A 14,487-nucleotide genomic window follows, 5' to 3' on the forward strand; every position below is an offset into this window, starting at 1 on the left:
GGATCTGACGGGCTCCATCCCCAGCCGCGCCCTGACGTGGCCCAGCTCTGTGCCTCAGTTTCCCCCTCTGTAGAACGGGAGGATAGCGACACCAACCCTCCAGCTGTCCCGCTGCAGGACTGGGCCCTTGGTGGCATGGTTCTGGAGGATAGATCCATGCAGCCAGGGAAGGCTGGCATCAAGCTGTCTGTGTTTTTCAAAGGCCCTCCAGCTCCCTCCCCTCCCCCTGCACTCTGGTGCGGATTACAGGGATCCCGGGGCGGTTGTTGATTGGGAACGCTTCCCAGCCGCTGCTCCAGGCCCAGAACACGGTGTGTTCGCTTTCAAACCTCGCACTACGTCTGTTAGCGTTAGCCTTTCACAAGGCCAAGACAAGAGCTGGGGACGCAGCCAGGGCTGGAGCTCTTCTCCATGTTCCCTTCCCGGGGTGCCAACCAGCCGGCTGCACCGTGCCACAGCCAGCAAGTTCCTTTCCCTTAACGCTCAGTGGAAACCCTTCCTGCTGCCCCTTGCCAGCCACGCCAGCGTCACACCCACAGACCCTGGTCGTCGGCGGGTGGGGATCAAACCTGGGGCCTCTGGAGCTTAGTGCATGAGCCTCTATTGCATGAGCTAAAAGCCCCCTGGCTGTTAGCGACGGCTGCAGAGCAGACTCATCTTCTCTCTCTCTCGAATGGTCTTGGTGCCACTCGATGGGACACAACACCACACCCAGAAGGCGCGTGGGTTACATCAGCTGGCGGAGGATTAACTTTATATCGAGCTTCAGATCCCCGTCTTGGGCTTTGATTGATTGGGGAGGGGAGTCCCCAGGCATGCTGGGGTGGCTGGGAGGAAATCGAAAGGAGCTGTTTGTGCTGAATTTCCCCCCGCCCCCCTCACCCCACATTCTCCATCACAAACTCCGGGGCAGCAGCAGCTTCCAGTACACTGGGCTCCCCACAGCTCCCATCAGGGCAGACCTCAGCTGGGGCAGTTTGTCCCAGCCCTGTCCAGGGGCACAGCACATTCTCCAGCCCCGTTCCTGGAGCTGTGGTCACTGACACGAGCAGCGGATCTGCCCCAGTGACTTCAGTGCAGCTGTGGGACTCAGTGCTGCAGAACAGGAGGCCCTAGGTCACTAGCAGCTGAAGCGCCAGGATGAGAACCTGGGCCCCAAAGCCGCCCTGTATGACGTCCCCAACCGCCGTCCAGAGGAGAGCGCTTGCCCTGGCTCTGGGACTAGGGTTTTTAATCCGCTCCGGGTGGCTCCGTTCCCCAGCGGCGCAGGCTCGTTCCTACCAGAGGGGTTTATTGCAATCTCTGTTTGCCTCCCGTTAACAGCAGGCGGGAGGGAGGGAGAAGCTAGGAATTGCACACCCGCCCCGCAAGGCAGGTCAGTCTTTCCCGGAGGCCTGGGGAGAGGCTCTGCTTTCACTTTGGCCTGTTCGCTCCATCTGACGCTGTTGTGGGCCGGATGTAAACCAAGCTGGCTGGGTTTCAGCCCAAAACTCATTGCAGGGCCTCTTGATGAGACACCAAGTCCCAGGGTTAAACAGGGCGCCCTGGGGCTCCCAGCTCCCTGCACAAACAGCAAAATCTCATACCCAGTGTGATAAAGTGGGACTATTCTTAATGTTTCCTCTGAATAGTGTGGGGGTGCCTCAGTTTCCCCTAGGCAGTTCTTAAGGATCTAGGTGGTGGGGTAAGGGTGTATGATCGTTGCAGAGCCCTAGAGGGCAGGTGTGTGCAGGGGTCTGGACACAGAGAATGGCCAACACCCTGTTTCCTGGCACCTGATGGCCTGGGCCCTTCCCCCCTGCGAGGTGAGAGCTAAAGGGTTGGAGATCAAAGGAATCAGGTGGCCTCCTGACCTGGGAAAGGGACAAAGCCCAGAGGAGGAGGGGCTGGAGGGAGTTTCAGTTTGGGGCTGGCTGGAGACATGGAGTGAAGGGCAGATGTGGTTGTCTGGCTCACTGCCCCCCAAAATGGACCCAGCTGAGGGGTCCGGTTCTCTGCACCTACAAGCTCTGTTTTAGACCATGTTCCTGTCGTCTAATAAACCTTCTGTTTTACTGCGGGAAGCAGCGCGGGGCGAGGGATGTGCTGGCCACGGCTTCCTGCAGCCCCCGTTGGCCTGCAGTGGGGAACCATGGCCAGTGGGATCCGCGATCGGCCAAACCTGCGGATGCGGCAGGTAAAAAAACTGGCCCGGCCCGCCAGGGGGCTTACCCTGGGGGGCTGCGTGCCAAACGTTGCCGACCCCGGTGCTGCAGCAATCTCCCGTACAGCAATGGCTGTTACAAGACAGCGTAATTTAGAACAACCCAGAGTCTAAAGCTCGGGTGTATTTGAGGATCTGGGCCAGTACTTGGCTGTTTCTATAGTAATGACCCCTGAGCAAGCAGTGTAATGTACATGCTTATCACTGAGCGTGTCCAGAGGCTGCACGTCCATCAGAATGACTAGATGTCCTGATGTGTAATAAAAACACCTGGAGTCATAAAAAATCAACCCAGCCTACTTTACAGGGCCTGATCCTTCTCTCCCTTACAGCATCTGAGCAGTAGGAGAATGGCTAATACGGGCCAGCGTTATGGTTGTTGTATTCTATTTATAAAAGTATAATACTGGCCAGTATTCTAGTTGCTGTATTGTGTTATAAAACAACAACAAAAATAGAAAAATAAAAAATACAAATTAATGTTTTGAATTAATTTGGGGAAAAGAACAATTTAAACAATTTAAAACATTTACACAATTTAAAAAATTTACAACAATTTAAAACATTTAAAACATTCCTTTCTTTCTCTCCAGTATTATAGTCTCTCTTGTTCCAATTTTAGGTAGCGGGAGCGAGTAGTATAAGAGCCCGACCATCAATCAAACGTTAACCCCACCCCTTGACCCCGTAAGCCCTGCACACAGGTCACTGGAAGTCCCACCTCATGGGAGTATTACTTCCGGGGTCAAGGCGGACACATGTCCGGAAGCAAGGTGTGTCATGTGACCCCTGTAAGAACTCCTCCCACTGTCCTCTGCTGATCAGGATGGATTTTGCCCCGACAGGAACGCCTCGAGAGAAGATTTGACCAATCAGGGGGAGTTCCGGGGTTTGTGTGACCCCTCTAAGAACTCCTCCCGCTGCCCTCTACCAATCAGGAGGGTTTTCAGCCGCTGGGGACCACCCCGAGAGGAGATTTGTCCAATTGGGGGGAATTCTGGGGCGGGGTGACCCGTCAGGAAGTGGCTCGTGTGACCCCTCTAAGAACTCCTCCCACCACCCCTACCAATCGCGATGGGTTTTGGCCACAGAGGACAGCCCCGAAAGGAGATTCGACCAAAATAGGGTGGGTTCTGGGACGGGGTCAACCGCCCAGAAGAGGGTCGTGTGACCCCTCTAAGGACTCCTTCCAACACCCTCTGCCAATCAGAGTGCAGCACCATCACCTCATAAGTCCCAGCGCTGGGAAGAGGAGGCCATCTCTTACCAAGAAGACGTGGTTTAGAAATTGTGGAAAGGCTGAGAGGAAACGTGGACTCCTTTACCACCCCTGTGAGAACTTCAGACTTTGTTTTAGCCCCGAGGACCTTTGGAGTTGTGTGGAGAAAGCGCTACAGCAGCGACAGTTCTGAAGAGGATGAGAGAGAAGCCAAGGGGATTCCTTTGGCCCAGCCATTGATGGACATGCCAGAATCCGAACCTGAAGCCCAGCTCTTCATGAGACACCCCGATGAGCATGGTGGCCTCTCGTCATCCGCCACCCTGGAGGAGGAAGGAGATCATGGCTTGGGGGAGGCACTGGCAGACAATGTGAATGGAAAAGACGTAGCTCAGGTAAATGAATGATTAAGAAGCGACGGTCGATGATTGGGTGTAATGGGGTTAGGAACCAGGGGTTGTGTAAATCTAAAAACAAACAGTGGGAACTTACGCTTGTTTCTTGTCTGAAAATCTCTCGACAGCTTGACGATGCCTTTCTAGAGGACCCGGAGGCCCTGGACGGCGTTGCATCAAGCAGCGAAGGTGAACCAGGCCCGCCTTGTTTTTGCTCAACGCCGCTAGAAATTGTTGAAGATGACTCCGAGGAGGACGGCTAGGAGGAGTTTAGGAGGAGGCCTGGCATGGAACTCGCTGAGCCAGTGCCACGTCACGAGCGTAAAAATGGTATGCGGACTATTGTACGCGTTGCCGTTTATGCTGTTCTTCATCACTGTCTTAGGGAAAAGCTTTTTGAAAATTGTGAGGGCTGTGTCATAGATGCCCCAGCCCAATGGCACCATGACTGTGACTTGGACTTCAATGGCTAGAAACTGCAAGTTCTGGGGCCTGTGTGCTGAGCTGTGTTTGGAAAGCTTATTGAACACTATTATTGCCATAGGTTATGTTATGCAACGTCTGTGCCTAACCCAAGAACATTTAGCGCAAGGGGTGACCTTGAGAAATGCTGTGCAATTCAGTGGAGACCCTGACCGTGTTTTAAAGAAAATGTCCAAACCGGAAGATGCCTGCTTACAGCGTTACATTGACCGCCTGGTCCACACAAAAAGGGACAGAACCCTGCTTAAGAAAAAGACTATTTGTAAGAAATCTAAAAGGATTAATTGAGAGAATGATGAGGGGACAAACATGCAATATAAAACTTGGTCGCTGTACATTTAAAAAAATCGAATGAAAAGGGCTTTGTGATTATCTGTGTTTCTGTTAGAAGGTCTCTGGCCCTTAAGTGAGCTAAAAGTTTTAATGGAGCATCTGGGTTTGTTTTCAAGAAGCTGTATGACTTTTAAATTTAAAAAAATGGTTTGTGAGAACCTAGGTCTTGTGTCTTTGTGTAAAAGAGACCCATTTACAGCAAAAAGCTGTGAAGTGGGAGGGGAACAAATCCTAAAAATGTGTTTACAGTGTAACCCTTCTGCCCATCAGAGTTGGCCACAACAGGGGCTGGATTCAGTATCGAGGAGTTCCATTCCAGTAACACGACGCAAAACCGGGTCAAGCCCCCACCAGTGGGGCACTGAAGCTCCCCTACAACAAGCTGAAATCACTGAATACTGTGTTAAGTAGTAGGGGGGCCTCAGAGCTGGGGCACCATGAACCCAAAGTGAATTCAGCTCTGCAGTCTGTAACCAAACTCCTAATAGAATCAAAATTACCTCTGACATTACACAATGGCGAGAAAGTGCAATTGGTGTTTGGGGCCCTCAGAAGGGGGCTCACACCACTAGGCACAAACCTCCAAACTCTCTCAATTCACTGGCTTTTGGAATCCTTGTCCCTTGCCTAGCGAGTGCTACTTAGTTGATGGCGAGTCCCTCCGTCATAAAAGGCCAAGGACAGTTCCACTGTCCTTGATTCACATCATCAGGATAACAACACTTTATTCTTCCTGCCCCGATAACAGAGAAACTGGGGATCCCACAGCAGCCAAAGTGACTATTTGGGCTCCTGTGGGCTCATGCTAGGTGGGGTGAGTGTCCTGTGCAAACGAGATCAGCTCCTGAAGTCCTTTTCCACAACTCACCACCAGATGTCAGGGTAGAGCTCATCCTGCCTCTGCTTACAACACGAAAACAAAACAGGGATGGTTCAGACATGTGTTTGAGTACAACAGAGTTGACTCATCCTGTTGAACTCAATGGTTTTAACCACACCCCCCACTGAATAGCGAAGGTAACTGTGATTCCTTACCCTTGTTGCTATAGGGATAAATTTGATGGGTGTGCACCCATAGTAAGGGAGGTGGGTGGGTGAGTTCGGATTAATATGAAATGAAATAAAACCGCAGGAATTCGCAGATGCTATTGGGCAGTTTAAATATAATCCCTGGAGTTGGTAGAGCACTATTGGACAGTGAAAATGACCCAGGAACTGGCAGAACTCTACTGGACAGTTTAAATATGAGCCAGGAGTTGTTTGAATGCTATGGGTCACTCTTTCTAGCAATTCAAAGCCATTAAAAGTTTGAAAAACTTTGAAAAACCCAAAACAACCAACCAAAAAATCCCACCACACACACACACACACACACACACACGGGTCTAACCCAAAACTGAAATGTTTGAAGGCTTCACAAATCTTCACCATGCTTTAGAACAATCATTTGCTCGAAAGACAAATTTTTAAAAGCTGTGGGTGCTTAGTATGGTTGTGATACAACCATTTTATTTCAAGCCCCCACCCCAAACTTTAAGCATGAAAGAAACATGTTTAAAAAACAAGCCCCAAAGACATTTACTGAGATCTGCAAAGGGTCCCCACTTGGAAATGGGTACAGTTACATTACGGATTGGTGATTTACTGTTGAATACTGTAAGAAGGCCCTACAGAAAAATGTATTTTAACTAAAAGGAAAAAAATGGGCCAAAAGCAGCTCGGTTGTGCAGACAGCTTCATTTGTTGGATCATACTAAAGAAGTTCTGTATTAAAATCACAAATGAGTTTGATTCCCCATAGTTTAAATGCCAGGGTATTACTAATTAAGAGGTCTCTTGGGTTTTGGTACTGTTTCTCTCCCTCGCCGTGTGAAAGTTGCAAGCTGCTAATTGTGTTAGTAAATCCTAGACAGAGTCTGTTCTCAAAGCAATACTTTGTAACAACAGAAACAGCACACAGAGACTCCCCGCCCTTTTGTTGTATTTATCTGGCTTTGTTAACGATTGTGCTTTAAAATAGAGATAGAGGATGTATGTGGATGGATGCTTGGTGTGGATAATAACTGAATGATCAGGGAGGTGCCAGCCTAAGAATCCAGTGTCCGTCGGCCAAAGAAGGCGTCAACCAGAGGACCCCCGGAGGGCAGACTGGAATCCACCCAACAGCTTCAAGGATGGGAGAACCGAAGAACAAGACGGAGCCGTCAGGAATGTGCCATCTGCTGATTGATTCAGCAACAGCATGATGAAGCAATTCCCATAGGCTGGCATAGGAATAAATTCCTATAAAAATGGACTCTAGAAACGGAAAACTTTGGGGTCTGATTCTGCAAACCAACTTCCAGGAGCGTCAGATGTGCATCTGACAAGGCCCTGCTCCCTCCTCGTGTCCAGGCCACCTGGCCAGTGGCTTGGCATGAGCAACTCTAAGGCTGGTAACTATGATAACAACCTTGCAGAACCTCTGTGTGTGTGTGTATGAATGAATGTGTGAATAAATATGAAATTGAATGGAATGTTATACCTATAACTAACTGCTTACTATGATTCTTTCTGTATTCACAATAAATGTGGCATTTTGCCTTTTCCCTTTTAATAAGATCCTGCTGGTTTTTATTTTATTGGTATAACAAATTCCCCCACCCCAGATCACAAAAGGGAATGTTAGGGAGGGGTGCCTAACGTCCTTAAGTAGCTATTATTTGAGAGCTGTAGCGATCAAATCAACCTGCTAGCTCCTATTTTGAAGTCTGTTTGAAACAAAGGCTTAGGATGGTGTAAAAACCTCAGGTATTTTGGAGACTCTTTCAACAGAAACTCTCTTGAATGGCTGCTGGACTGCAAAAGGAGCCATGCTCCCTGTTTTTAACTCTGAAAATATATATTCTATTATACCACTCATTGGCCATGCTGTCTTAGTAAATAATGGTGCCTATGTTTCTTGCAGTGTGATCTGTTTAGCATGGAACCAGTCACTTTAAACTGCATTTCATCACCGGGCCAAGGTAAAAACCATTTTAACTGGAGTTTTGCTTAATAACTTCAGGTATTACACAGGTTGGATAGGGATTTGGGGGTAATACTAACTAACATTTTTGCTTGTTCTTTAATTCAAAGGCCCAAACACACATGGGGGGGGGGGGCGTAACTTTCTGCAATTGGCTTTTAAATGCATGTGGGTTTATTGAAAAGTATTTTGTTGCAAACTGTGTTTTAAACTCTCTCTCTCTCTCTCTCTCTGTAAAAAAAATGATTGTTTTTTTTTTTAACGTATATGGCTGCAAACTGATGGTAATGGTGTGTTTCAAACTAACAGGGTGTTTTTTTACTGTGCAAAATGTGTTTTAAACTGGATTTTAAAAGTTGATTTTAAAAGCAATTTGGTTTTTATTTTGCAAAATGAGGTGTATTTAAAAAAATGTTTGCGGGTTTGTTGTTTTTTGTTTTAAAGTGGTAGAAATAAACTCAAAACTCCTCTTTGTTATACAGCCTGAAATGGATTATTTTGTTTTAAAACTCTGACTTTTTAAATAGAAAAACACCCTAATGAATATTTTATTTTTAAGTTTACAAGACAGTTTCATGTAATTTATAATAATAATAATAATAATAGTAATAATAATAATATTGTCTGCTCCAGAGTAGGGTCAAAACATGAGAGACCCTTAGACCAGAGGGTAAACAAGCTTAAAAGAAAAAGAAAAGAGACAGCTGAAAAGAAAATTTCGCCAGATGGATGGATGAAGCCCAGTAAATATACTGTGTTTGTGAGGTTATGAGGTTTTGTATTTTAAGTAAATACATCGGTGTGGGTGAGAAAGATGGTAAAGTTAAGTTTTGTTATATGTTCCTTCCCCCCTAATCGGGTATGTGCAGTTCTCCTGACAATGCTGTAGTCAGAGCTACAGGGACACGTCCACCAGACCAGCCAAAGAACCAGAAATCTGCTTTGAGACCTTTAACAACTCAAAACAGCACAAGAGTGCAGATGTAGCATCAGGGCAGTCCAAATCTCAAATACGTCAAACCCAAGGACAAAACAAAAGACTCTGGTAAAAACCAACCACGCAAACACAACTCCAGTTCCTCAGCGGCCACCTCCACACCAAGCCCTGAGAAAACCGTGAGTGAAAACGCCCACCTATGATGCTTCGTTCAGAAGACTGAGGGACGCTGTATCCTCGGGGGTTCTAAAAGAACGGTATTCTAAAAAGGTTTGGGGAAAATATGATGCTTCGTTCAGAATACCGGTAAACGGTGTATCTTCAGGGGGTCTAAAAGAAAGGAGGGCTGGAAAGCACATCAACAAAGCAAAAGCTTTGGTGGGTGACTTTTTGAAAAATACTTCAATTTTTGGCTCTGCGCAGGCGTGACTAGTTGTGGAAAGGGGCCTGGGTAAAAGGGGCACCCTCAAGGATACACATCAGCTCAGGTGTAAACAAAAGGGGGGACAGCGCTTGGTGGACAAACAAATGGCTGCCAAAAAGTTCCAGGCCAGGGTCGCTGGAAAAATTTTAAAAAGGGCTAAAGAGGTAATGGGGAGGGGGGACAAAAAGAGATGCCCTCGACTGGAGGCTCTCAAACTGGCATGTCTGAAAATGGGGAGGTGGAATCAGACTCTCACACAGAATCTGGTTTAGAAAATTCCCCAGAGGGCTCTCTAGAATGATGGGTCCCCATCTCCTCCCGATGACCCTCACGGAGGCGCCTCAGAGTCTGACTCTCAAATAGCATCTGATGTAGAAGATGCCACTGATGGTCCCATAGAGGAACCCCCCAAGTAACCCTGAAAATGCAGAGGTGTGTATGGAGAGAGTGAGAAGTTGGCAACGTGAATTACCTAGATTTGGGGGGTCAGTGTATTGTGAGGAATTTCATTTTGTCAATCTTGAGTGAATAAATTCAGCTCAGCAGGCTGTTGAAGCCATAGACAGGGGGATACAGTTAGTTCTCGATGACGTTAATGGTAGGGTAGGCCCTGATAATTATGTTCAGTTACATTTAGAGAGCCGTAATTTAACTAACCTGTTGTTTTCGGTCTGAAGAACTAGGGATGAGCTGTCTGCTGAGGATTTCTTCAATCAGACCTCAAAGCTGCCACAGAGCAATAGAGTTGCATGTCAATGGGACATTGCACCTCGTTGTGACAGCTGTAAAAAAACAGGGGTGGGGGCCGCTCGTAGAGTTTTAAATTCTATCCTCAGTAGTCAAATCATCCATAAAAAAGAGACAATGTTTAGTAGACCTGACTTACACGGCTACCAATCTGTGTTTTGCGCGTGGGCTCTTGGCCGTCATGTCCGACCATAAACCTACGGACGCGGAATCGTTAGCGGGGGGCGAGAAAGTTGCATGAGAAACTGGGCTGGTCAGATCAAAAAAAGATTATGCTCAGTGACGTAGCAATGTCTGAACAGCATTTAGGAGTCAACATACAGGTGGTGCTGTATGTGGCGAAAGGGGCTTTTTTTAAACGGGGCGGGGGCAGTTTACCCCAAGACTTATTTCATCCTGTTGCACGATGAGCATTACTATGGGGTTCTGGTTGTGAAAAAGTTGTTCGGAGCAAAAAATGATGGTGAGTTTTGCCCCACGGTGCACAGTCACGGCCACTCTCGCAGGTACAGCTGCTGCCTCTGCTTGAGCGTAACATGCTCAGACAGCGTGGACGTGCAGCTGAGGTGTCCTCGCCGTAGACTGTATTGTTAGTCCAGAGAGCGTTTAGACAGACACATTGACTGGGCATCGACAGAACAAGCTGAATGCCTGTCTAAAACGTTGTGCGATAAGGGTCAGTCTTACGTGGACAAGCGGCACAGGTGTAAAGGGAGGCGCTGTAAGCAGGGTCAGGGTTTGATCGCTGGTGATGTAGACGGTCACCTCAGTTTTATGGACAGCCTTAGAAAGTCCGAATCCTCAGAAAAGTGTATTTGTTATGATTCCGAATACACACAGGAGACTGGGTTGCACACTCCCAATTACATTTTTGCTATGTCCCTCAAGCCGGAAAAGTCCTGGGAATTTAAGGGTGATGAGTGTCTTTCTATGTTTGTTCAGACCTTTATTGGCAAAGAGTTCCGGGTCTACACGTTCCAGGCGCACAATTCCAAAGGTTATGATGCATACTTCATCATTAGACAGTTACTGAAGGAAAAGATGTGCCTAGAACTGATCACTCAGGGTAGTAAACTAATGTGTGTGGAAGTTAAGGCCCTGGGCATTCGTTGTATAGACTCTTTAAACTTCTTGCCCATGAAGCTTGGTAAGCTCCCGCAGGTGATGGGGTTTGAAGGGTGCAAAGGGTATTTTCCACATTTTTTGAACACTTTAGAAAATCAAAATGACGTGGAGCCTATGCCCGGTGTGGAGCACTATGGTGTAGAAAGCATGATGCCCAGGGAAAAAGCAGAGTTTCTCGACCGGTAGCAGGCCCACAGGGAGGAGACGTTTGACTTGCAGAAAGAGCTCGCGTATTACTGTCAGCAGGATGTCAAAATGTTGAGACAGCCTTGTATCCTATACAGAAAAGAGATTATGAAAATGATGGAGAAGGGAGATCTAGTAGAGAGAGAACCTGGTAAATTCACCGAGATAAAACTGGGTATAGATCCATTCTGGTACATAACACTGGCATCTGTCTGCATGGCTGTGTACAGGTTTATGTTTTTGGAGCCTAACACGGTAGCTCTTCTCCCTCCAGACAATGATGACAGGCAGAAAAAGATATTCGACCCCATCTATTCAGTGGCTGTTGTATACCTCTCACAAAGAAACTATACAAATACGGCATGCTTTACAGGGTGGGGAACTAGAGGTAGGCTCCTACTCTTTAGAGGGTTATGCCAGTGTTGATAGGGTACACACAGCCTTAGAGTTTAACGGGTGTTCTTTTCCACGCTTGTGCCACCTGTCATTGTGAAAAAGCACAAAACCCTAGGACGGGGACAACCCTTGGGTTTCTTTATTACAAGACGCAGCTCAAGACCGACTATCTGAAACCACTTGGTTTTGTAGTGAGGACTCTTTGGGAGCAAGAGTGGGAAGTGATGAAAGAAACAGACAGGGAGCTTGCAGGTATTTAAAATGAGCCCAGTTGCCCTAGCCTCTCGTGCCTAGGGATGCTCTTTTTGGGGGGAGGACAAACGCTATCCGCCTATATTACAAACTTAACTCCGGGGAAGAAATCCACTATTCTGATTTTACCAGCTTCTACCCTTTTGTAAAGAAAACCAAAGAATACCCTATCGGACACCCCGATATAGTTTAGGACAAATTTGGACCCCTTGCAAATTATTTTGGAATTGCAAAAGTTAAAGTGTACCCCACACAAGGCTTCTTTTTCCCATTGTTACCTGTCAGAGTGGGTGGCAAACTTATGTTCCCGCTATGCCGAACCTGTGCGGAAACGGAGCAGCGGGAGATGTGCATCCATACTGACGAGGAGAGGGCCATCCTGGGGACTTGGTGCACGGTGGAATTGAACGCGGCCATAGCGAAGGGGTACGCGGTGGCAAAAATATATGAAATCTGGCTTTTTAATGAAAAATCTGATGAACTCTTTCCAGAGTACATCAAATGACACCTCCGCCAGAAACAAGAGGCTTCAGGGTATCCCAGCTGGTGCACAGACGAAGAAAAACAAAATAAGTACATGAACTATTTCTACCAGAAAGAAGGCATGCGTTTGTGCCAACACGAGATCAGGTTTAACCCCGCTAAACGCCAAATCGCTAAACTCTTTCTAAATTCCCTCACGAGCGAGATCCCGCCAGATCAACACATCACCGAGTTTGTGTTGGCAGGCCCAAAAACATACGGGTATAAGCTGTCGGGAGGAAAGGCCTGTATGAAAGTCAAAGGTATTACCCTGAACTTGGCAAACTGTCAAAAGATCAACTTTGACAGTTTGAAAGATCTAGTCCTGGACTATTGCACGGGCCTGCGAGAAAACACCTCAAAAAAGAGAGAGGTGCAGCAGCCCTCTATCGTAAGGAACAAAAATCAGTGGTAAATAGAGACCAAAACCCTTAAGAAAACACAGAAAGTCATTTACAACAAGAGGGTCCTAGGAGAAGGGTTTAAAACCCTGCCCTACGGATTTTAAAATGGATACGAGGTGGAAACACCCCTTTTCTGCAATTCTCGCGGGGCCTAGCAACTGTGGGAAAAGTTACTTTATAAAAAATGTGTTGGATAATGCCAAACAAAACATTGTCTGTTATGCCTGAGAATATTGGATAACATGGCTATAAAAAGCATTGCAAGATACACGTCTGGGCTTGTTGAAACACATTTTGAGCAAGGCTAGGCATGCCCAAGAATTTAAATGTATTTTTTACAAAATTCATCACCATCCGGTCCTTTTGCACTAAGTCGTTAGAATACAATTTTAAAATCCGGTCAAGAGATAAACCCTTGCTCCGATGACGTAAGAAAAACACTCAGTGATAGCCGCAGGCGACAGAGCGGGGGTCTTGTAATTGTCTATTGTGAAACACAATGCCTGTGGCATTTTTGTTTCAACATTTCATAATGCTTTTAGGAAACAACATGCTCTTCGGGGGGTGCCCGTATGAGTCTAAAAACTCTCCACGGTTACGCTCCGCCAGACACAAGGCAAGCCAGTGTTCACCAGGTTGGTTGTGTGGATGCGCGATACAAACCTAGGGGTCTCTGAGACAGCTTGTCGCCAGGGAGCCAAATCCAAGGGAACACATCTAAGAAATTCTTTTTTGTGTAAGGCACCTTGATAAGACACACGAGAGCTGCACGGTGTCCATGTTCACATATAGTCAAGCAGAACGTCTCTCTTCTGATTTCTCTCTATGATGTTGTCAAAAACCCCATGCACGATCAGATTGATGGTGATGGTTAAAGCCTTCCCAAAACGTATTTCTGCTCTCAGGTTCCCGGTTTTAATCAGGGAATAGTCATCGGAGCATTCCTGGTCGGGAGACAGGTCAAAGGCAAACAAGGTGTAACCCTGTGGAAACTCCTCACGGTCGATTAACAGAGAACAATCTGTCATGTGTTTACCAGTGTCTGTACCAGATTCATGTATTCTCTCATGCAGCATCCTGCCTCGAAGTCTGGTTGCAGAGGCTTGGTTGGTATCTGTTCACCATCCACATACAAGGCCACAAAATTAATATCATAATGTTTAAAATGAAAGGGATTTTTAGTGTAACTTCCACTCAAGGCATAAGACAAACCCTAGGACAAGCATTTTGGGTAACTGTCCCAAAAAACAGGTTCTCCTGGTTATTGACCCTGCTGCCCACGGGGATGCTAAACACTTTCATTCCCACACGGTCCACGGGATATTTAGCATTTGTGGTAAGCAGGGACTCCGCGTGCCCCAGACGAACGCTCAGGGCCACCCGTACTTTCTTCACAAAAAGGGATGCTGATACAATGCGCAATTTAAAGCCTTCGGCTGCACTGCCCATTAAACAGAAAGCGTCTTATCTGCGCGTCAGTTTAAATTTTCACATCCACTCCGTTCAACAAATGAGACGTATCTGTTCTGATCTGTCTTTATTTCAATGGTAATGGTATCGATGTGGTGTTTTCTGACAGGAACGTGATGAGGTTTATCGTAGGTGATGGTGACAAACTCATTGTTCCTTCCTCAGACAGGGAGACAGTGTAACAGGGGAACAGAAAAGTCCCTCACAAACGGGTGTTCTACAATATCTGTGTGCAGATACAAGGAATTAACCCCCCTGTGATGTCTGCCCAGAAGGGGAATTTTTGGACGCTGCGCTTGGGGCCCAAACCTAGAATGTTAGCTAGCTCCCTGCTGGTAGAAAACATAAAAGTAAAATCAGCGGATTTAAGGCTAACTTTTCTAC

General features: G+C 47.0%; 1 long non-coding RNA gene across 1 annotated transcript; it reads left to right on the forward strand.

The window, feature by feature from the left end:
* Window positions 1–6,979: 6,979 nt before the first annotated feature.
* Window positions 6,980–8,339, forward strand: LOC141975151 (uncharacterized). Its single transcript, XR_012635875.1, has 3 exons — window positions 6,980–7,068; window positions 7,581–7,638; window positions 8,274–8,339. It is a non-coding gene; the product is annotated as an uncharacterized LOC141975151 (long non-coding RNA).
* The last annotated feature ends 6,148 nt before the right edge of the window (window positions 8,340–14,487 follow it).

Source organism: Natator depressus, chromosome 20, assembly GCF_965152275.1.
Source record: "Natator depressus isolate rNatDep1 chromosome 20, rNatDep2.hap1, whole genome shotgun sequence".
Taxonomy (NCBI): domain Eukaryota; kingdom Metazoa; phylum Chordata; order Testudines; family Cheloniidae; genus Natator; species Natator depressus.